The sequence below is a fragment of the Palaemon carinicauda genome, chromosome 26 (genome assembly GCF_036898095.1).
Source record: "Palaemon carinicauda isolate YSFRI2023 chromosome 26, ASM3689809v2, whole genome shotgun sequence".
Classification (NCBI taxonomy): Eukaryota; Metazoa; Arthropoda; class Malacostraca; order Decapoda; family Palaemonidae; genus Palaemon; species Palaemon carinicauda.
The window spans coordinates 64,632,717-64,654,039 of record NC_090750.1 but is presented as its reverse complement, the minus strand read 5'-3'; the positions used below and the strand labels follow the sequence as shown (position 1 = coordinate 64,654,039).

Sequence of the window (21,323 nt, the reverse complement as noted above, 5' to 3'; positions counted from 1 at the left end):
ATGTGCGAGCAGATATACTGTATGTGGCTGGGTACCCACCAGCCACCCCCCTACCTACCCACTACAATGGTTAGGTAGGGTTGCCACCTCGCTCTTTTAGTCTAAAGGCTACCTTCCAGCTCCACCAGTATATCCACTTAAATAACGTAAGGTTCGTTAGTATGGGAACAATTGGGATTGTTTAGATCAAAAGTACAATCTATTCTGTTGGATGCAGATGATAAACCCTAAGCATCGAGTGCATCACAGCAGACCCCTCCTAAGAACTAAAGCTGAACTTGCCTATCAACACATAAAAGGAGTTATTTTGACTGATATATAAAGCAATAGTGTCTGGAGGACAATATTACCATAATCATTCTTCTTGACATCAGAACTATTATATTTGTCATTATTACATAAGTATCCCAATGAAATAAAATACAGAAGATATGAATAAACTTTCATGCCGATCTTCCAGAAGATAACTATTCTCATGAATGCTATTATGCTCTGCTGTTTGGAAGAAGATTATACAAGTCACAAACTTTCAGATGAACAACAGGACAAATTAAGTATATGTTCAAGTTCTCTATTTCAGAGGGAAATTTTCAAAAGAACAGGATAGGGGGCTTTGGAGTCGCCCTCACGAGAGCAAATCGCCTATATCTCACTCTACAGGTCTATTTCTAGTGAAAGGTAGATGTCACTTTAGGAAGGAAATTTTGTATTTTGATATAGCAATTAAATTTTCAGAAAGAATTATGGACACTATTTATATTCATTCCAGCCCAAAAATCCATACAGTTGCCCTTTTTTTATTTTTTTTTTATTTTTTATAAAATTTCAAATGCCTACTTACTCTTGTAATCACTGATTTACATGAGTAAGATAAACATGGTATAACACCAAATCCAGTCTTCTCATTGTCCCCTAAAATTAAAAATGGCTAAACTGGACATTTGGACTTAGCTCATTAACCAAAAAGGTCTACAGATATGGTTTGAGAATATCTAAATAGCACAGCCTCATGTTGAAATGACTTGAATTTAGAGCATCTTTTAATTTCATAGTCATGCATCTTTCTCAAGTTATCCATTAATCTACTGTTATCTAGAGCGCTGCCTTTCCAACACCTAAGCATTCCTGGCATATATCAATCATCATTCAGATATGAAAGCATAGCAAGAGAAAAAAAGGCGCCCCAAAGTAGCAATGTCTTATTCACATTGAAGTTGGAAAGCAATTTACTTTCAATGCACCAACTGTCAACACCCACACCTTCCCCTAACATTAGTGTATTCAACTGGTTTTAAATGATCACATTATTATTTTTCAATACAAGCCTTTTTTCCAAACAAGCACCAGCAATTAGTCATAGATGAAACTATGGTCAATAATTACTGTACTGTATAACCATTCAAGTAAAATCACAAATTTCAAAATTACTGTAATTTGTATTTTTCCTAGCTATACAAACTTAAGTCCTTTAGTATGTATAGAATCTGGTGAACCCTGGTAATGGCCAATTAAAATTATTGGGGTTCTAGCTACTGCCACACAGTACCACTGGTGGTCCAGGTCTGACAGTGTTTGCGAGCCTACCTTCAGATTTTGCCGAGGTCTTACAAGGTGGATGTTGTGGGAAGTGAAACCTAAATGAACTTGGGTTTGGACAGCTAAGGAAAATACAAATTAAGGTTTGTACAGCGAGGAAAAATACAAAATTACTGTACTTTTAAAATTTGTGACTTGTTCCTATGCGAATACAAACCCTCGTCTTTTAGTAGGGGGGAAGCCTCCTTAGTAGGGAGAAGACTCACGCAACCAACAGACTGGTTTTGGCTACAACCCAGGATCATAATCATCAGTCCGTAGAGAAGATCAGAGCAAAAGGATCCTTGCCTCTCTTGACCCATGGTTGATTGACCTAGAGTTTTTTCAAACAAGAACCTATCTTCACTGGGAACAATGTTTCTAATAAGGCTTATGTAAGTATTGGGTTTGCCTTAACTGTGTTACATCCCCACAAAAGGAGTGTGGGGATTCTACACATTACTATTAGTATAAGGACTACTCATCACTAGTGTGCACACCTGCATCAGTGTCATTTCCAGCTCCACTACATTTCCCCAGCTGACCCAAAGAGAGGGAAAAAAGGCCAGTCATTTTCCCTCTTTCCTAAAAATTATGATGTAAACAACATCTTAGACACGATGCTTCTATGTCCTGAAAGGAGAAGAACTTGCTACTCCACTTCCTAGGCAGCCATCACAGGCCCTACAAAGAATGTATCCAGGGACCTGAGTGCCCAATCCAGAAGATAAGTGTTGTAAAAGTGGCCTGTCTCTTCCAGACACCTACCTTCAACACTTGGGCAAATTAATGGTTCTTCCTGAAGGCTAATGTAGTACCAATCCCCGACTTCACGAGCTCTAGGAGGGTGTAAAGCCGAGCTATTGGCTTCCTGTTCTCTGTAAGCTCTAATGAAGACCTCACAAACCCAGGAGCTGGAGTTTCTTAAGATTTCTTTTTTGTCCTCCCTGCACTAATGAAGAGATTCTGTAAGTGTGGTTTACATAAATCCATGTAGAGCATCAATGCCCTTACAGGACACAGAGGCAGGACGTATGAACTACAGTCGCCTTTAGTGATGATACCAAAAAGGGAGCGATGGGTTTTGGTTTTTTGCCAAAAATTCAGGAACAAACGCAAATGAAATCTGTCTCAACTGCCAAGAAATATGACACTAGATATAAGTCATGCAGTTCTCCAACTCTCTTACTCGAAGATAAAGCTAATACAACCGCTGTCTCAAAGAGTGAGATCCCTATTTGTGGCTCTCATCGAAGGTTTGAAAGGGGCCTTACAAAGTCATCAAAGGACTCTGGTCTCATTTCAACCTGGAGTTTTGATTTCCCAAAGGGAATAATATTGTTCAAAACTACAAGTCAAAGCTGATAATTCCCATGAGGAGGAGAGGTCACTCCTCTCAAGTCTGAAGATCTGGCTCATGGCCGAGAGAGAACCTTTGATTGCAAAAACCAAGTTGTTATTCTCATTCCTCAGATAAACAAGAAATTCCACAACTAGCGGAACAAAGGTTTCAAGTGGAGAAGCATTCCTCCTACTATATGACACCAATTAGTGAAGACTGAGCGCTTTGCTTGGTAAACTGCTGTTGAAGACTTTCCGAGGTACACAGTACTTTCGCAGTTGATAGCAAAATCCGTCTGGGAGGAAATGCTGGATAACCTCCAAGCGTGAAGAGACAGCCAATTCCCTGCACTGTTGTACTTCTTCCTGTGTGGTTGACATAGGAGATCATACCTAGCTGGAAACTCTCTAGTAGCTTCTGTTAGATTTACTATGTCTGGGTACCACTCTGCGTGCAGCCATTTTGGTGCTACAAGAGTGATCTGGAGATTGGGCGCAATGATGGCTCTGCTGATAAATTTCCTTAAGAGACAAAACAGTGGGAAGGCATAAATGTCGAGACCATCCTACGGATATTGAAATACATTCTCCAGTGCCACTGCTTTGTCTTGCACTAATGAGCAATAAACAGTTTGATGTTGAGCAGAGTGGCAAACATGTCTATTATTGTGGAACCCCACAAAAATCAAGAGTTCCTTTACCACTAGAAGATTTAAACACCATTCTGAGCTCACAACTTGATTGCAACGACTCAGATTGTCAGTGATGACGTTCCGTTCCCTGGGATAAATTGTGCCAACAGGGTTATTCTGTTGTCCTCTGACAATAAATGCATGCTCACTGCTAACTGGCAAAGGGAGTGAGAAACAAAACCGCCTTGCTTGATGACTTAAGTCAGTACTGTAGTGTTGTCACTCATCAAAACTACTGAGTGACTTTTTACGATGTACTGGAAATGGATCAGCGCCAGATACGAAGCTTTCAGCTCTCAAGATATTATGAGACCTAGACATAGATCTGACATGGAGTGAGTAAGGATGTGGGCTCCCTAGCCTTCCCTGGATGCATCTGAGAACAGGACGAGTTCCGAAGGGAGAACATGCAATGGGATCCCTCCACCAGGTTCCTCTCCTATAGCCAGCAGGATAAGTTCTTTCGAACTTCCTGTGTCCCCTTGACTGGTACATTTGAGCAGTTGGATCTCTGCTTCCAATTGGACTTCAAAAGTCCACTGTACAGAACGAAAGTGGAACGTTCCATGGAAGACAGATGCCTGAGCAGTCTCTGCCAGTACTTCACATGAGGTCTTCCTATAACAAGAAGGGCTCTACAACTTTCATCAACTTCTATAACCTGTCCTGCGATGGAAACAATTTTTCCATGGACCATGTCTATATCTATTCCCAAGTAAATGAGGTTTTGACTTAGGGAGAGAACTAATTATCGCGATTTATCCGCATCCCCAGATCCTGACAAAACTCGAGGAGGAGGTTCTTGTGGAGCAAAATTCATGCCTCTGACTCTGCAAACAATAGCCAATCATCAGGTAATGGAGAAGTCTTATTCCAATCATATGGACCGAGGTTGAGACCAGTGTGAACACCCTCATGAACACTTGAGGTGCTGTGGAAAGTCCAAAGCAAAGAACCAGAAGCAAATGTCTTTATTCCAAGAAAAAATCAAAAGGTACTTCCTTGAATTGCAATGAATCAGAATTTGGATGCAAGAGTCCTTCAGTTCTATAGACGAAGTTGTTGCATCTTACTGCTTGTAGGACAGTGTCAGAGGTCTCAATCTTGAACTGTGTTTAAAGAATTAAGTCCTCCAGATGGGACAGGTTGATGAATGGTCTTCAGCATCCTGACAACTTCTGCACTAGAAACAGGTTGCTGCAGAAACACGGAGAAGAGTCATTGACCTCCTCAACCGCTTGCTTATCTAACATCTGTTTGATCTCCTCCTGAAGTAGTAGGTTTGATGGATCCTCAAAATACAACTGGTTCATCAGTGCTGGAGTGAGAAGAGGGAGCGAGTTGGTGAATGAGAGGCAGTATACGACGCAAAGAACTAGGTTCTGCCCTAAGAAATTGTCATCTCATCTCCCGACTCTACACGCATCCCCCCATAGGGGATAGCCACCCCTCCATGAGGTCCTCGTCGGCCATGCCCACGTTTTGCTTGATGTCTTCAGCAAAAGGGCTGATTCTGGTCAGTCAATCTCTAGAATTGAAAATTCTCAACGTTGTGTGCCTGTCTCGAAGGTGGCTGCATGTAGGGGCAAATTCTTATTTTCAGGTGGCACAGCAGGTGAATGTAGTTGTTTAAAAGTTGCCTCTCTCCTGAAGGAGGAGGCTTGACTTGCCTTTTCCCCCTTTTTCAACACTATGAGAGGCAGTGTCAATGTAGTATTTCTCAAAGACAGTGTCTTTAGAGGACATATATTTCGCAAATTTATTGACCATCGTGTCTCTACTTTACAGTGGACAGTTGCTCCACATAGATATGACCTGGTGTACAGAGAACTCCATTGCCTTGACACCCAATGCAAGCTCCTCAAATCTTTTACTTGGGTCTAGGAAAATTCATCGATAGCAATTCGTCGACAACAATTCACCAACCAAGCTATTCAGCAATTCATCAATTTATCAATTGACTAGGCATTTTTTCTTTCAAAGATAAGTTGATTACTTTGGCCATCTAATTTGCATTGCTTTTAGTTTTTTAACTGGTTTGTTTGTAACTTCAGCTTTCGTCTTTTGCCCAAAGTTTGTTTGTTTCTTTACTAATTAAAAGAGATGTTATGCGCTGTTATGCGCTAAGCCCCTCAAATAGTCAATGACAGGCTCACTAGCATCATAGTTCAATACAATTCTTTTTATACGTTTGGCAGTCACGGTATTTCTGCTTTTTCAAAGGGGGCTCTTGTCCTGCAAGGTATTTTTCAATTTTGGCATTGCTCAATGTTTGTTCCCGTTTGATGCACTCCACAAACTTCCAATTGTTAGGATGGTAAGATGTGAGCTCCGCCTCAAAACTCCGATGCCAGCCCTCGACTGAGTTGTTGGTTTTAGGTAGATCTTCCAAAACGGTTTGATACACATTCCACAATTCATGTGGTAACTGAGGAGGTCGACGTACTAGTCTTCGATCAGGCCGACCTATCCATGTACCCTCCATGTAATCGACAACTGGTTGTGCTTCAAGAGGTAAGACATCACATAACTCTTCAAATGCTCTTATGACTGCATGAACAGGAATAAATGCTAGAGCCAATAGCATTAGCATTTTAAGACTTAATGCAAAGTCGGCGTCAGTCTCGTACCTTTGCTTTAAGCCGTTTGACTGAATCGATCGCATAAAGCACTGAGAAAAGTGAAAAAAACACCCACGTGCTGTGTGGTGCTAAACACTTCACTAACAGCCTTAATCATAGCTTTTTCATAATCTAGTGTGATTGTTAACAGTGCTTGCATACGATTAAACTTTGATATTTTCTATTAATGTTACGTAATTTCTATTTGATTTTCCAGGTAACAAAGCGTATAATAAAGGAATAGATGTATTTTCTTCCAGTCCATGGAGTGTGTATAATTGATAAAACAACAAAGGCACAGATATAAACTTTCCGTTGGCGTACCAATGTTTGTACTTTAACAATAGTTCAAGACTTTTCTTTGTCGCAAAGATTAACATTCGGTCCTCAACATTTCCAGAATCAAAATATAAAAACTCGTCGCCATTTGACAACCTTGTCAATTCTTCAGGAAAGTTATGTCTTTTCAATGTGTTGGAAGGCTAGGTCCATCGTTCTTCTTAAACCGGATATTTCTCACAGTTCTTTTTAAACAGTCAGTGCTTGGAAGCTTACCAATTGCTGCTTGACTGCATTCTAAAAGAACATCAAACAAGGGCATGAGATGAATCCATTGTATTTTTTGCCTTTTCGCGAAATTTCTCACAGACTTTCGCTGCTTCGACCCTTGCTGCATCAGCAGCGTGATTATGTTCATTTGATTGCCTTATTATAGTTTCCGCATTTACTCACTCGAGCTTGACAGTTATTTTCATAGTGATTTCTCACACTTCCCATGCACAGTCTCTTCGATCTTCTTCTCTCTATAGAACAGATGGCCGCACACAGACAGTTTTTTTACTACATTTTTCTGTTTCAACAAACTGAATATCCATTCTCGAGGGCTTGAAGATAAGAACTAAAAATTTTTTGTTTCTCTGTAAATGGAAATCTCTTAATTTTGTTTTTACTTTTTTTTTAAATAGATGAATTGTTAAATTGGTGGTTTGCTATTTTTAACTTTTATTTTTCTGTAAATAGATGAATAGTTGAATCGGTTCTTTGCATTTTCAAACATTTTTTGTTTTTCTTAAGAGGAAAACCGCATCCGCTTTAATATATCTCAGAATCCACTAGATTCTGGGATACCGCAAAATATGATTGTGTACCACAACAGTGCAGTCCTATCAGGAAGAAGCCTGTAGAACTGACATCACTGATGTTACCATATTCGTGGTCTACAAGGCCGAGAAAAGCGATGGTTGTTGTGCGAGCCTATCAGCCAACATCCCGTGTGTAAGAGTCACTACCTACGGTCTAAGAGAAGTCGAGAAGTGCGAGCTTCCTCTGTTACGTAATACAGTACTTCCTTTATTTGAAGAAAACAAGAGGAACTAATTGAGGACCAAGCTGGTCAAAGCAAGTCTTCCATTGTAGAAACCTGTGCCTCCAACTTCTGGATAGTCTTCAGGGTCTAACATGACCAGGACAACTCGAGGTGGTGCTTCAAGGTGTGAGCCTTCCTGAACGAGTCAATGGAAGTCTGCATTTCTGAGAAGGGAGCTTTTGGAGCATCACCCAGGTTGCTGATTTTCCTGATGAGTCCTAGGACCTTCAGGAAAGAAGATTCTTCTTCATGCTCAGTATTGGTAGAATATGGGTCTCAAATCATAAGGACCAGAACAATCTGTGACATGGAGAGTCTTGACAGACTCAGGGGAGGCAAGGAAGGTCCTATGGCAGGAGCCTTCAGTCTCTCTCTTAGAAGGCACCCTCTTGTTCTTCCTCTTCAACAAATGTGCGTTTTTCTCCTTGATTCTCCCCCCTCGAAAAGAGATTGAGGCAAGGGGTCACAGGACAGGATAAGGGTCTCTCTCATCAGTGGATTCGATTCCTGATGAGATTGTGGTGATGGTTCTTCAGTCAATTCCAGTGGTGATGTCTCCCCGATGGAACTAGACCCTCTCCAATAAACAATCTCTATCGGAAAAAGCCTATACTCACCTGTAAACCTTTGGAGCTTCAGTCCAAATTCCTTCAGTTGTGCCTGCCCTTACTTGATGGGTAGAGGAGCAAATCACAGCTCTAAAGGACATTTAATCACTTTAGGGCATTACATATCTTTATAGTCCTTTCTGGTTAAGACTAAAAACTCTGATGAAATTTTTTGAGATAACGATTTTTTTTTGTCAATCACAACACTCGGCAAAGGCGGGAAAGGGGCTGGTTGTTCATCGGACACAGCCATTTGCTTTTTTGGCTTCGGCTCAAAGAGAACTTCAAGGAGATGTATCCTCTATATGATTCCTCGTCTTAGCAAAAAACTAGTTGCTGAGGAGATGTGTATTCCTTTGGTGGAATCAGGGTGTAAAGGAATAGTGCATGTTCTTGAGGGTCTCTTTCTCACGGCTGAGGATTGAGCGCCAGTGGCTGAAGTTGCACTCTCATGGCTGAGGGATTGGTGCTGCACATGGTCATGTTCTGGTCTGTATTATGAGTCTGTAGGCTCAACACTTACAACCGAAGCCTTACTGCCTTGATGTTTAAGTTTTCTTTGTTGATGGCGCTCTTTCATTTTACATACTTCTGGAAGATTAATGCTAAGATCTCTTGGGACTGAAGCCCAGAGAAATACAGGAACTCTCCATTGGTCCTGTCAAAGCAGGATGATCAACTGGGCTATAGCCCACGAATCCACTTCCCTAACTCCAAGAGTGAGCATAGAACTAGGAATCGAAAGCCTTGTTATGGGAGTCAATGCTCAAGGGCAGAGACATAAGTGATGGCACAACTGAGCGCTTCAATGGTGCAACATGACGCTTCTCATCTGACATTCAGAGCTTCGGTCGGAGCATGCTCAATGACCGGGATATCCAAAACTGGAAATCGGGGATCATCATTAAGCGTGGGCCATCCTGCTTCTCTAAAAGGAAGCATAGGAGTCTACCACCTTGGACAACTGCCCTAGAAAACTATGGTTGCCAGTCTTCTTCAGTTTGCTCTCCCAAACGTTAATCAAAGACAACCAGAAGCATCAAGTTTCAGTAGTCGGAAGTTGAGGTCTCACTGATGAAATCAAAGGAGAACGATCACGCTTGGCTCTATTCTTACTATGCTGAAATCTCACCCACTGGTAGGGGGACCACTCCCTGCACACATCACAAGAAGAATCCGAAGTGCAGCGGTGCCCTCTGCGCATAGGACAGAAAAAGTGAGGATCAACCTCAACCTTACTCATGAAGGTTCCACAATGGCAATCTGGCAGTCCTGGACAGGTCCACAATTTTAAAATGTACACTCACACTCATATTGCTATGAGAAAAGGGAGAATATTAGAAAAACAAATTCACTAAACTGCACAAAACTTCAGGCCAATAGCATGTTGAAAACATACCTGTTCAATACAACGGCCAGCATCTGAATAGAGGCTCGGAGCGCTGTCAGATAAGGACCACCAGGGATAATGGGTGGCGGTTGCCAGAACCGCTATAATTCTTCATTGCCCATTACCAGCTGTCACCAGAATCTACCCCTACTAAGGATGAGTTTTGTTTGTATTTATGTAGGAACAAGAGAATTTTAAAGTATTACAAGAAAAAGAAGACATCAATACTTGTACCTACACTGCTTACCACTTAGTTTGTCTTAAATACTGTAGTTCAAACTGAAAACTTAAAATTTCATAACCATTTTGTGCCTGGGTTTATCATAAAAATAATTCTAATGAAATCCAAGTCATCAATAATTATAAATCAAAAGATAGCCACTGGATCTTTTCATGGACCCTCTGCTACATCCAGACTCCACATGCAGGCACCATAAGCTTCTCTATGTCCCACACAGCCATTTAAATTGCAATTATAAATTTTAAATAATTACAAAATTTCCCACATGTAATGCAAAACAGACTGACAAATGGACTAGATAAAAACTAAAAGAGTGCAAAAGCCCTGAAAGTGTTGCGAATATTCATGCTAATTTTTAAAGTTACGAAGCCATTTCTTACAACCACTGTCCACAAGTTGACGAATCTGTACAAAAAGAGGAAACGTCAGAATAGAGTGAACGGCGAGTTCCCTCAGATTCTGCAAATAACAGTTTATCAAAGGAAGCTGCATGAAGCTTTCAAAGTCATAGAGGGGATTCTGATAACTTATACATACATTGTGTAGGCTACACCTTTTTGCATATCACCAGGCCTGTGGAATGAATAAAATACACTTGGTTTAAGTTATGTGTGGTTATGTATTGTTCTTTGAAAGCATAAAGATTTTAATAGACTTTAGAACAAAATACTGAATCCTCTGTCTTTGTTTAAGAACCCTAATATGAACCAACCAACGAATCATATTTTTCCAAAAGGAAAATGTACGGTAAAATATTATGAAGAAATTACAGAAAATATTTTACACAGTATTGAAATATAGTAAAATGTTATTTTTATTAGTAAAATAAATTTTTGAATATACTTACCCGATAATCATGTAGCTGTCAACTCCGTTGCCCGACAGAATTCTATGGAGGGATACGCCAGCTATCACAATACTAGAAGGGGGTGTATTTACCAGCGCCACCTGTGGCCAGGTACTCAAGTACTTCTTGTTGACACCTCCTCAATTATTCCTCGGTCCACTGGTTCTCTATGGGGAGGAAGGGAGGGTCGATTAAATCATGATTATCGGGTAAGTATATTCAAAAATTTATTTTACTAATAAAAATAACATTTTTCAATATTAAACTTACCCGATAATCATGTAGCTGATTCACACCCAGGGGGGTGGGTGAAAAACCAGTGTACAAGACTAAAGGATAGCTAAGTATCCCGTATTTCATATAATCAGTTATCCACAATAACAATGAAATAATAAGTACCTGGTAAGGAAGTCGACTTGAACCGTTACTCTGCCTTTAATAAGATCGTCTTCCTTACTGAGCGCAGCGTTCCTCTTGGGAGGCTGAATCAACTCAAAGGTGCTAAAGTATACAGGGCTGCAACCCATACTAAAGGACCTCATCACAACCTTTAACCTCGGCGCTTCTCAAGAAAGAATTGACCACCCGCCAAATCAACAAGGATGTGGAAGGCTTCTTAGCCGACCGTACAACCCATAAAAAGTATTCAAGAGAAAGGTTAAAAGGTTATGGGATTATGGGAATGTAGTGGCTGAGCCCTCGCCTACTACTGCATTCGTTGCTACGAATGGTCCCAGGGTGTAGCAGTACTCGTAAAGAGACTGGACATCTTTGAGATAGAATGATGCGAACACTGACTTGCTTCTCCAATAGGTTGCATCCATAACACTCTGCAGAGAATGGTTCTGTTTGAAGGTCACTGAAGTAGCCACAGCTCCCACTTCATGTGTCCTTACCTTCAGCAAAGCAAGGTCTTCTTCCTTCAGATGAGAATGTGTTTCTCTAATCAGAAGCCTGAATAGTAAGAAACTGAGTTCTTAGAACTTGGAAAAGAAGGTTTCTTGATAGCACACTATAAGGCTTCTGATTGTCCTTGTAAAGGTTAAGACCTTTTTAGATAGTACCTAAGAGCTCTAACTGGGCAAAGTACTCTCTTCAGATCATTCCCCACCAAGTTGGACAGGCTTGGGATCTCGAACGACTTAGGCCAAGGACGTGAAGGAAGTGCAAGGAACATGTAGCCGTTTCAGATGTGAAAACAATGATCCTGCTGAAGGCGTGGATCTCACTTACTCTTTTAGCTGTTGTCAAGTACACGAGGAAAAGAGTTTTTAATGTGAGGTCCTAAAAAGAGGCTGATTAGAGAGGTTCAAATCTTGATGACATAAGGAACCTTAGGACCACGTCTAGATTCCAGCCTGGAGTGGACAACCGACGTTCCTTTGAGGTCTCAAAAGACCTAGGGAGGTCCTGTAGATCTTTGTTGGTGGAAAGATCCAAGCCTCTGTGGCGGAAAACCGCTGCCAACATACTTCTGTAACCCTTGATCGTAGGAGCTGAAAGGGATCTTACTTTCCTTAGATATAACAGGAAGTCAGCAATCTGGGTTACAGTGGTACTGGTTGAGGAAACTGCATTGGTCTTGTACCAGCTACGGAAGACTTCCCCTTGAGACTGATAGATTCTGAGAGTGGATGTTCTCCATGCTTTGGCAATCGCTCTGGCTGCCTCCTTCGAAAAGCCCCTAGCTCTTGAGAGTCTTTCGAAAGTCTGAAGGCAGTCAGACGAAGAGCGTGGAGGATTGGGTGTACCTTCTTTACGTGAGGTAGACTTAGAAGGTTCACTCCTAGAGGAAGAGTCCTGGGAATGTCGACCAGCCATTGCAGTACCTCTAAGAACCATTCTCTCGCGGACCAGAGCGGAGCCAACCAACGTCAGCCGTGTCCCTTTGTGAGAGGAGAACTTCTGAAGTACCCTGTTGACAATCTTGAACGGCGGGAATGCATACAGGTCGAGATGGAACCAATCCAGCAGAAAAGCATCCACGTGAACTGCTGCTGGGTCTGGAATCGGAGAACAATACAACAGGAGTCTCTAGGTTATCGAGGTAGTGAACAGATCTATGGTTGGCTGACCCCACAGGGCCCAAAGTCTGTTGCAAACACTCTTGAGAAGGGTCCACTCTGTGGGGATGACCTGACCCTTCCGTCTGAGGTGATCTGCCATGACATTCATACCGCCTTGAATGAACCTCGTTACCAGTTAGCTTTCGATCTTAAGACCAGATGAGTAGGTCCCTTGCGATCTAGAACAACTTCCACGAAAGAGTCCCTCCCTGCTTGAAGATGTAAGCCAGGGCTGTGGTGTTGTCAGAGTCCACCTCCACCACTTTGTTAAGCTGGAGGGACTTGAAGTTTATCAAGGCCAGAATAACCGCCAACAACTTCTTGCAAATGATGTGAAGTGTCCTTTGCTCCTGATTCCATGTTCCCGAGCATTCTTGTCCGTCCAAAGTCGCACCCCAGCCCGTGTCTGATGCGTCCGAGAGGAGACGGCGGTCGTGTTTCTGAACAGCCAAAGGTAGACTTCCTTGAGAAGAAAGCTGTTTTTACACCACGCGAGAGAAGACCTCCTCTCTTCGGAAACAGGAACTGAGACCGTCTCTAGCGTCATGTCCTTTATCCAGTGAGCAGCTAGATGATACTGAAGGGGGGGGGAGGTGGAGTCTCCCTAACACGATGAACAGGGCCAGCGATGAAAGTGTCCCTGTTAGACTCATCCACTTCCTGACTGAGCATCGGTTCCTTCTCAGCATGCTCTGGATGCATTCTAGGGCTTGGAAGATCCTTGGGGCCGACGGAAAAGTCCGAAAAGCTCGACTCTGAAGATCCATACCCAAGGAGACAATGGTCTGGGATGGAACGAGCTGAGACTCCTCAAAATTGACCAGGAGGCCCAGTTCCTTGGTCAGATCCATAGTCCATTTGAAAATCTCCAGACAGCGACGACTTGTGGGAGCTCTTAAAAGCCAGTCGTCTGACGGAGCCGGACACAAGATCATGATACTGCTGCACAGTCTGTGAACTGTCAATCATGGGCAAGCGAGGAAGTACAGTGACAACCCGAATCTGTCTAGACTGTCTGGGTCGTACAGACAACTCCTTATCGGGTTGCTGAGGTTGCCGCACTGCGTCACAACAAGTCACTTCTGTTGGTTGTTGAACGTCTTCCCCGTGACACATTGACTCCGAAACAAAAAATCCTCTAACAAGGACTAAGCTTGGACTGCATGTCATGCAACACAGCTCAAGGTCTATGGGAGCAGGTGTGGTAACAGACGGGATTAGCGACTGAAGTGGAACCATTACCTTCCCTGGAAGCATGTTATGCTTAAATAAAAGTCCATAAGAGGTTATGCAGCTAAAGGCTCCCTCCAAATGACAGAGTCCTCAAGGGAATATCAGAAGGAGGGAGAAAAGAACTTTCTCATCTACAGGGACCATATCCTAGAAAAGCAAAGTTCTCTCAGTGAGGGTTCACTGGTGCAAAAGCAGCAGACTAGAAGGCAACGTTATGAAACTGCTTGACAGTCTAGTGAGTTGGCAACAACCAAAGATGTGTGACTGAGAAGCATGCGGTAAGGTATGCATTGCATGTTGTATGCAGAGTATGCTGTATGCAGAGCATGCTGTATGAAGAGCATGTTGTATGCAGAGCATGCTGAATGCAGAGCATGCTGAATGCAGAGCATGTTGTATGCAGAGCATGCTGAATGCAGAGCATGTTGTATGCAGAGCATGTTGTATGCAGAGCATGCTGAATGCAGAGCATGCTGTATGCAGAGCATGTTGTATGCAGAGCATGCTGTATGCAGAGCATGCTGTATGCAGAGCATGTAGAAAGCAGAGCCTGCTGTAAGCAGAGCCTGCTGTAAGGAAAGCAGAGCGTGTGCATGGCGTTTAACATTTCTCAGAAATTCCATGACCAGTGCTAGAGTGCTTTATGCATGCTTGCATGGTATTTTAATATCAACATAATATTTACCTTACATTCATAACTCATGATTCAGATTTTTGCCATATTTTGCGATCTTGTTAAAAATATATTGCAAGGAATACAAATATATTTTTATAAGTAATACAAATAACCTCCATTATCATATGGTTTGAAAATGGAGGTAAGGTATGCTGAACAGCAGAGTCAGAACGAGCTGGAACAACAATAGTTGTGGTTTCCTCTTCAAGACTCTGTTGAGGGAACACCTGAGGCTCAGTCTGCAAAGGCTGAATAAAAGACAAGCAGAAGGAAGGCGCATGGGTGGAGGAGGCTGACTCCTAGCATGAGTGGTTGAACCCAAGGGTTGCGCTTGCTGAGCGGTTGGCGGAAGCGGAGTAGCAAGTTCCAGTTCCTGTGGTGTGAGCGGAGCGCGATGAGGAAGAGGCTGCGCAGAACAAGGTAAATGTCTCGCAAGCTGAGGCTCCTGAGGCGCAAGGCTAAGGTGTTGTGGAGCTTGCCTTGTGGAGGGTTGAGCTCGCTGCAGCGAGAGCTGAGGAGACTGACTCATGGACGGGAGAGGTTGTTGTACCTCAACCGATTGTTGCATCACTGGTGGAGCAGCAAGTGGAGGCGGAGGAAGAGAGGTATAATCCTCCTGATCCCATTGTAAAGGTTGCCTTAAGGAAGGCGGAGGCTGAACACCACTGGGAACAGCAAACTCAGCACGTGGCTCAACATCGTACGCCTGGCAGGTGGTACTGCGATCAGGCGGAGCGAGCATAGGCGGAGGGAGTGTAGGCGGAGGCGGAGGCGCAACACTCTCAGCCAGACACTCACGCAACAAGTCCGAAAGCTGTGCTTGCATGGACTGTAGTAGAGTCCACAACATCGTACGCCTGGCAGGTGGTACTGCGATCAGGCGGAGCGAGCGTAGGCGGAGGGAGTGTAGGCGGAGGCGGAGGCGCAACACTCTCAGCCCGACACTCACGCATCAAGTCCGAAAGTTGTGCTTGCATGGACTGTAGTAGAGTCCACTTGGGGTCGGCAGAAACTACAGTAGGCTGAGGTAAAGCCTTAACAGTCGAGCTCTGTTGTGGCAGAACCTTACTCCTCTTAGGCGGAGTGCATAACAACTAATGACTGAGGAGAGTCAGAGCTAACCCAAGGACTGCATCCGGGTTGTTGAACTCTAACTTCGTACGTCTGGCATAGGTCTGGACTTAACGTTTAAGAGGTCTTGAGACCTGAGACCAGCGTTTTCTCCCCTAAATTTCTTCTGCAGACGAGCAAAATAAGGGCTCAATCGTCTGCGGGTGGGAGTGACGGTCTCGGTAAGACACGCCCACAACCACCGAGGATACTTCTGTGCGCCGATCAAGGCCTGCTGAACCCTTCTGCCCTTCGACATTGCTTCTCCCCTGGGCTTGGGAGCTTGCAAGAGGTCCCGGACTGGGAGGACGACTGGCGCGCACAGAAGTACCCTCACGCACAACACTGAACTTTGCGCTAATCACTTATCACTTTGATTTTCTGTTTGCACTTATTTCACTGAACTCGAAACTTTAAGTGGTTTGTACCTGAAACACGCAATTCTATCCTTTCTCAAAAGTTAGTAATTGCGAAAACAGAATTACAATGTAACAGAAAAATCTAATGAAAGATAAAAAATTCAGTGGCTGGAAAGAGACTAAACACTAGATCACTCTAGAAACGTTTACCTTCTTCCCCTAAAGAGACTAGGGAGAAGAGCAAAAACGATAAACACGTTACTCGTACGCCTGGCAGGCTTGAATGAAACGTTTATCCTCTTTCTCCCTCCGTCTCTATCTCTCTCTCTCTCTCTCTCTCTCTCTCTCTCTCTCTCTCTTGACTTAGAACCTGAGAGAAGAGCCCAATCATATATATCGTAAAAACATATTATTGTTAAAGGAAAAAACTGAAATATTTCCCAAAATGAAAAGTTCCTTTATTAGGATCAAAACCATTAAGTTAAGAAAGAATGAACAAAACGCTAGACACGGTTACTCTTACTGCAACGTGAAACCGTGAACATTCTATCTCTATCGTAACGATAGAGTGCAAGTTGAACGTTCTGAACGTCAACAACTGCAGAGACAAAACAAAACGTTAGTTCAACTTTGAAAACAGTACGAGACTATCAAAGAAATTCTTTCAAACTCTGTGGCGGAAATAGCATAATATGTTAACAGGTAAAACCGAAATGACGGGCTCAATGTTAATTAACTTCGGTACCAAGAAAAGACCGCCTACTATTAGGAAGGTCGAATATAAACAAATAAAAATTAATTTTAATAAGTTTATAATAAAAGGAAGTTAATCGAAGAGGCCTATAAGAGGCGGAGAGATATAAAATAAATCTATAACTTTTGTTAAGCAAAATTAAGAAAGAGAGTCTATACTCTCTTAGACACCAACACTTCCGTCTAAGGGAAGGGTCGGCCATTGAAAGGTGAACGAGAGTTCATACTCTCTTCGTCACCATAATTAATCAAATTAATTCCAAAAGCTAACTAAGCTAATATAGAAGTTTCCAGTAAAGCGACAGCCGAAATCAAAGAGAAATACTTCACCAAAGTCGTGAAAATACTCCAAGAACATAAGCGTATCCCAGAACGTCTTGCCGGAAGCACGACAGAGGAATAATTGAGGAGGTGTCAACAAGAAGTACTTGAGTACCTGGCCACAGGTGGCGCTGGTAAATACACCCCCTTCTAGTATTGTGATAGCTGGCGTATCCCTCCATAGAATTCTGTCGGGCAACGGAGTTGACAGCTACATGATTATCGGGTAAGTTTAATATTGAAAAACCTATTTTACAGAAAGCTTTACATCACTATTTTATCAAAATAAAAAGGACTGAAAAGGAATGCAGGCAATGTAAAACACCAATTTATTCCTAATATATACCTAAGCTAAAAATATGTTAATATTTGAGAGGAATCTTCCCAACGTGTACTTTAAAAATATCAAATATACTAAATACAGAAAAAAAATACAATACTACAGTAAATAACAAGATAAAATTGTACTGCAACAACAAATTCTGTCTTTAATGAATCAGTATGAAGGAATGTATTAAAAAATTTAGCCTTAGTTAAACATACAATAACTGCAAGAAAAGGCCTTAATAAACAAGCAATAGCTGTGTCTGGGTATGGAATAAATCTTGTTAAGGATATATTTCTGAAACAAAGAAATGTGTCAAAGGTGACTACCGTTGCTTTCATTTTACTAACCAAATTAAGTTTAGATCCTACAGATTTTGTTCTTTACTTTTAATTTTCAAGATCTTTTAAACAAACATTTCAGAAAAGTTAGAAAATAAAAAATTGTTAACACAACTGCCTTTTCTCCTATCCAGTAATACCCCATACTACAATGTTAATTGGTTCCAAGACACCCAATATAAGTCGATTTTCAACTTGGGACAGATTTCCGCCTTATAAAGAGACTTCCACGTTCCATACACTGTACACATACTAAACACAAATAAGTACTTATAACCAGATATTTTATAAAAACTAAATACTGTACCTACATTAATAAGCTTCCATGTGAAGTACACTACAGTACAGCAATTAATAATTATTTTACGACATAGAACCCGACATAAGGTCTGGTAAAATAACTTAAAAGATGTGCGATGTAAAATTGGAACAGACATAAGTCAAACCGATGTAAAGAGGGGCATTGCTGTAAGTGTTTCAGTAAATTAGGTACTGATAGAGTTTCTGTGAAAGTGTATAATAAAGTTTAGGAAACTTTTCAAAGTAATTTGTATTTTTCCTAGTAATACAAACCAGAGTCCTTTAAAATAAGGAATGTCTTCACCAGAGATGAAACCGCCGATGAATTGTTAACATGGGGGTTAATGACAGGTGGTGAGCTCATGCCACTCTCCTACCCAAGACTCTTCACCTTGTACTGCATGGGTTTCGTACAAGCTCGTACACTAACAGTTTTGCTTTTTTATCTTATCACTCTTGCTTCCTTGCACTGTTAATAAACCAACCTATGTAATCCTGATAGCTCATGTTTAATTTTGTTTGAATTTCTGTGACATCCTGGTTAAACTCTATGTCTGTAATAAAATTCAGTTGCATTCACCTCACCTCTCAGTTACAACCTAACTGCTCACTACCACATTGGTAACCAGAGGAGTGACCAGCTCCCCCCCACCTTCCACTCACTGCCGTGTCTTACTGTTTGATAATGCCACCCTCCGACACCGACTCTCCTACATACACCACTCCCACGAAACTTTCGTCCCTCACCAGTGCAGAGCCCTTCTAGTTTCAGCCCGCAGGGGTCCAGTTCTGCAACAAAGGCCTGACTCGCTCAAGCACCAAAGCAGACTGTCCTCGCAGTGATCCCCGTGGACACTTTCCCAAAAATCTCCAATTGCCTTTGAAAACAAGGGGACACCCCAATAGCATACGATGCCCTCAAAACATACCTCCTAGAGCAGTACTGTACTCACCATACAGTATAGCCAAACTTTTTCAGCTCTCTCAATAATTGTTGGGGGACCAAAAGACTTTGCTTGGCCTCATGGAAATGACCAGCATCGCTCGCCTGTAACCTGCCGCAAATGGCTCTCCTCGGAAAGAGAACCTACTTTGTGCCCTTTGGGTACGACACTTACCCACACCAGTACGCGCTTCCATACCCAATGTATATATTTTGCCAATGAAAGGCCTGATGACCAAAGTCAATGCCCTTATGGACAGCCACTTCACCTTCAATACCTCTGACTACGCCTCCACTCCTGACGAAGGGAACAACTATTCAACATCGACTGAAGCTGGCGTGAATGTGGTAGGACACAGACGCCCACCCCATGATGTGCTGGAGCGGCGTAAAACCCAACCCTCCCCTCCACTCTCTCACGTCCAACCAATGACCTCTGCAGCCACTTACTGACACTCCTCAGTAGCAGTTATCCTGGGATTCTTGCAAAGAAAAGTGCAAATGGTTGCTAGTGGCCACAAAACGTGCAAGTAGGCCATTACTTGAGGCGGTTGCCTCCCCGTCACTAATCTTTTCTTTTTACATGAAGCAGGTATGGCCGTGCAATTTTTGGTAGACACGGGTGCTTGTCGTCCTCTTCTGCTAAGGCCACTCTCCAGGACATGACGTAGTCTATCTATGTCTGCCGGCATCCACCTGGTACAGTGAACCCTCGTTTATCGCGGTAGATAGGTTCCAGACGCGGCCGCGATAGGTGAAATTCCGCGAAGTAGTGACATCATATTTACCTATTTATTTAACATGTATATTCGGACTTTTAAAACCTTCCCTTGTACGTAGTACTGCTAACAAACCACCCTTTAATGTACAGAACACTTAATGCATGTACTACAGCACCCTAAACTTAAACAGGCACGAATATTAAAGGCGATTTTATATCATGCGTTTCCTAAACACGCCAAAAAGCATGATAAAAAATGGCAACCAATGTTTTGTTTACGTTTATCTCTGATTATAATGAAGAAACAAACGCATTTACACATCTGTGTATAGGTTAGTTTTTGCATTGATTATATTGATTATTCAGTACAGTATGTTGATTTGGTTATTACTAATGTTTTACCTTAATTTTTCTTAGGACTTCCAAATGAAATGTTTTTCTTTATGACGCTGCCTGAAACGACGGCGTCATAAAGTACGCTCAGTAAACAAACTAAGGAATTTAACGTGCATGATGAAAGTGATAAATAATGATATTACAGTAAAAGCTTTTAGAAAATATGTTATTACAAATATTATTTACCGTATCTATATAAAATCATACATACGTAGCAAAGCAGGAAAACAATCTACGAGAGAGAGAGAGAGAGAGAGAGAGAGAGAGAGAGAGAGAGAGAGAGAGAGAGAGAGTTGTTTTACATACGTAAATGTAAATTTTAAACAGAAAAAATAGCCCCATTTCATATAAAAAAGATTACAAATATTTTACTTTATCATATCACAGTAGTCTGTATAATACTGTAAAGTTCAGTACAGTATGTTGTTGTTATAGTCGTGGCGATGAAATTCTCACGAAACAAAAACACGCCATTTGATTACAACAGCTGATTCATTTTCTCTCTCTCTCTCTCTCTCTCTCTCTCTCTCTCTCTCTCTCTCTCTCTCTCTCTCTCTCTCTCTCTCTCTTCGTGTTATACAATACTTACATTTAGATGAAGAAACTAAAATTAGTTTTCTTAGTGTCAATTAAATACGAAACGAAAAAATTAGGCCGAGTCTACATCCATTTCAATCATAGCTAAAAATACGGCATCCAATTTCATCAGCAAACCACTATTTTTTGGGAAATATCATTTTATTCTAGAAAATTGCCACTCTTTAAATAGTTAATTGCACATTAAGAAAGCCTGTACTTTAGTTTTTAAATTTCGGGTGTGTTTTAAAAATCGAGTATTGTTGACTTCTTTTGGTTTTACTTTTGGCTGTGATTAGATCAGCTGTCATCTAGCTGCCGCTCTTGAGTGTGTACGAATACACTAACAAAGTATCGTTTATACCATTTCTTAACTTATTCAAACCGTCTACAGTATACAGTTGATATTACATAAGCACCAATGTGTTATAACCTATCAAATTTTTTTGTTTATTACATTTAAACCCCCCTCCATCTCTCTCTCTCTCTCTACCTCTCTCTCTCTCTCTCTACCTATCTCTT

General features: G+C 41.8%; 1 protein-coding gene across 13 annotated transcripts in view; it reads right to left on the bottom strand.

The window, feature by feature from the left end:
- The window catches only part of Ptpmeg2 (Protein tyrosine phosphatase Meg2), a 283,516-nt gene that overhangs the window by 247,637 nt on the left and 14,556 nt on the right, over positions 1-21,323 (bottom strand). For 7 of the 13 annotated variants that reach the window (XM_068349663.1, XM_068349666.1, XM_068349671.1 and 4 more), the window contains exon 2: positions 10,372-10,407. The exons of the other annotated variants lie outside the window; for them this stretch is intronic. The gene's annotated coding sequence lies outside the window, so the exon portion shown is untranslated. The remainder of the gene's footprint in view (positions 1-10,371; positions 10,408-21,323) is intronic. 13 annotated transcript variants of the gene reach the window in all.